Below are 3,670 nucleotides of genomic sequence, written 5' to 3'. Positions count from 1 at the left end.
ACTTCCGCTGGTTGCTTTATTCTTTTCCTCCAGCTATACACACACGTGAGCCTGTTTTGAGAGTTTAGCTTCCCTTCCTTTTCATGACTGCACGGTTGTCCACGCCAGTCATACCCGCTGCCACCATCGCCAGTCTCTCCGCCCTATTACCCTGTCTACCGTCTCTTTCCAGCACTAGCATCATGCCTCGGTCATCTGTGTGCGTCTTGTTTGTCGTCTTTAGTTCGTACCGGTGTTCTGGGTCTGTCTTAGGAGATGTATCTTTAGATTGTCAGGGTTGTAAGCTTGGTATCATGGTTCCAATAAGCACAAACTCAGCAAGAACATGTCCAGCTGAGTACATATATATGGTTTTCACCAGAAGAGAATACAAAGCCGCCATTTCGGTAGTCCTGATGACCACTTATTCAAGTGGCAAAATGAAACTACTAACCTCACAAAAATGAATTTCCAGCACAAAAGAGCCAAGTCTATCATGACCAAAACAACATATACGTGTTTCTTTAATTCTTCATAAATCAGCCTATCATAATATATATATAGCAGCAGTATTGGCAGCTCAAAGACTAACTGACAAAATATCTTTCTTTGGCAACTGCAACCATAGATGTATGTGTTGAAATATATTGCCTGCCTTCCTCCATCAGTTCGGACTTTTGGATGAGTTGGCTGGTGCATAAATTCAATATGGTATCCGAGCCAAGAGGTCTTGAGTTCAAGATCCTGCAAACACAGTATTTAAAATAAAAAGATCCCGCGGCCTACGTCGATCCCACGTCTAAGGACTAAGTAAGCCTAGACGTGAGACTTTTGGATGAGTTGGCTGGTGCATGAATTCAATAGTACTCTAGATACATCCATTTCCGAGACAAGTAATTCCGAACGGAGGATACATCCATTTCTGAGACAAGTAATTCCGAATCGATAAAGTATGAACCATGATCCGGAAGAGATCAACGAACAAGTTGAGATTGCCCTCGAATTATTTTCAATGAAAATACACCAAAATGACAAAAGATTCGGACATATAACAAAGCAGGAGCACATCCGCCAAACTGGCAACAAAGGTAAAATTTGATGACATTAGTCATCAGTCCCTAAAGTTCAGCAACTCACTACCAACTGAAACAACTATATAGGAAACAAAAAAATATTTTCTTTCACCTAAAATGAATTTAACAATGCAGCAATAACATGTACTCCCTCCGTTTCAAAATAGATGACTCAATTTTATACTAACTTTAGTATAAAGTTAGTACAAAGTTGGGTCATCTATTTTAGAACGGAGGGAGTATGCAAGAATCACTTGGCATGCATTTCATACAACAGACGACACTCACAAATAAGATGCTGAGACGTACATTTGGCAAGCTTCCGGACTTCGCTGGTGGTAACATTAATGCCATTGCACATGTCGGGTCATCCTTCGCTGAAGCAGTATGCCGCTACCATCGCCAAAATACCACAGGCATGCACCTTCTTCCTCCCATGTGCTCAGCACCCAACCTCATCCCCTCTGTCGACCTTCTTGATTTACGCCTTTACTGTAGATACAACTCCGCTTATGCATGAACATGAGTGAAGGTTAGAAGATTACACAATCCAAGCTTAGTAACATATCAAGCACAACAAAATAAGACAGGTCACAACAAAAGAAAGAAAGCTTTTTACCATAGTTCCCCTTTAACCCCATTCTACTATCTTCTTTCTCGAATATATTTAGAAAGAAAGAAAGCTGAGTATCAGCGCAAATGACAACATCAACCTTCTCAAAATGCAAACAAAGCCTTTAGCTAAACAGCCAAAGAACTAATTCATATGTCATGAATATGTATTAGCTCTAGATGTATTAATTAAACATTATAACTTCGACCACTAATATATCAAAAAATATTTACATCCATAAGGTTAAAATAAATTAATTAATTTGGCACAAACAATACTATTTCAAGATATACTATCGATGGCGTGAAAAAGAAGAACATGATGGCCTGAGTAGATGGTCTAGCTGGTTTATATTCCCTTTTTTCAAGATCAGATGAAGTTTAGGCTGGTGTTGCTCTGAACTTCTCTGCATCTATTGGTGTCCAATTTAGCATTAGGTTTCAGATAACAGAGCAATTGATGGGTGGCACACATGAGCACATATTGTTCTTTGAGCACACACACACACACACACACACACTTTTTTTTGAGGTGATCACACATATGAAGCACATTTTTTGTTGTTGAGTGAAATATGCATTAGAACTTTTTCTTAGCAGATAATTTGGCAGACACACATGAGCAAATGAGAGCGGAGTAGTAACACTTGAGTTCTAATGAAAGCGCAGTAGGAGCCTCTCCTACTGTTTCAGGAGTCTAAAAAATGAGAGGGGAGTCGTTCTAACATGAGAGGTGAGGGATGACAAAAGCATGTTCGTCATGAAGCATATCGATATCAGCATGGTGGATTAATCATAGAAGGGGAATGAAGTGAAATTAGTACTGACCTCATAAATGAGGAAGGGAATAAAATAGTATCAGCTGCAACATAAGAGCTCCAAGAAAATAAAGCTTGCTTCTCTGCATTTTGGATATAGTTAAAAAGGGCGAATTTTAGAAATGCTAAATGTTAGGAATTGACACCGGCCATTGTAAGTGTTGAATATATTGTGTACGTGTATATTGTGTCTTGGGCCCACCTCCTAGTTCCTCTATATAGTTGAGGTTGTGGCCCCTCTCTATACTCATATATACGTGCCTGGTGCACCGATCAATGCATTGTGTTGCACAGCCTATTCTTTCCCTTCTACATGGTATCTATCGCAGGTCGTTCCTAGACCTAGCCGCCGCCGCTGCCGCCGCGCCTCCATCGTGCCGCCACTGCCACATCGCAGCAGTTGTCATGTTTAAACTAAATGCTAGCTATTTTGATCTTTTTTGTGGCAATACCCGATATGTTCTCCCGGTAAAAAAAATGGATATGTTCCTATCAGATCCAACCTTTTCTATGTGAAAAATAGTAATTTCATATTATTATTTGCTGGCTCAGCTTGACCTTGAATATGATTGTTCTGAGTGGACAACGCCCTTCTTGTAGCTTTCATTAGGAAATAGGAACTGTTGTTGCAAATAGAAACAACAATGTTTACTTAGCCTGTAAATTAAAAAAAAAAGAAAAATGCACCTATTGATACAAAATTCATTTTGCAGCAGCTTGCAAGTGACTAAGGACTTGGGGAGGACCATCACTACCAACCAAGGAGGACTACAGGAAAGGCAGAACACTACAGCTGGATCCATGTTCCGTTGAGCTCGGCCTGATTCTTGTTCTTCAAATCAATTTGGCATGGCTCATTAGTTGTGTGGTTCTTCTAATCTGATAATTGGTGTGTTCTAATACAGGAAAATTGCAAGGAAAAGAACATTTGAGGGGTGATCAACTCAGGTAGGTTTTGTTTTTCTCTACAGCTTTAGGACAAAAAAAACAAAACAAAAGTGATGATGATGATACTAGGAAGAAGAAGGCCTGATCCTTGTTCTTCAAATCAATTTGCCATGGCTCATTAGTTGTGTGGTTCTTCTAATATGATAATTGGTGTGTTCTAATACAGGCAAATTGCAAGGAAAAGAACATTTTAGGGGTGATCAACTCATGTAGGTTTTGTTTTTCTCTACAACTTTCGGA

Source organism: Triticum dicoccoides, chromosome 3B (assembly GCF_002162155.2).
Source record: "Triticum dicoccoides isolate Atlit2015 ecotype Zavitan chromosome 3B, WEW_v2.0, whole genome shotgun sequence".
Lineage (NCBI taxonomy): Eukaryota > Viridiplantae > Streptophyta > Magnoliopsida > Poales > Poaceae > Triticum > Triticum dicoccoides.
The sequence above is the reverse complement of the archived record's forward strand: the minus strand, read 5'-3'. Positions refer to the sequence as shown.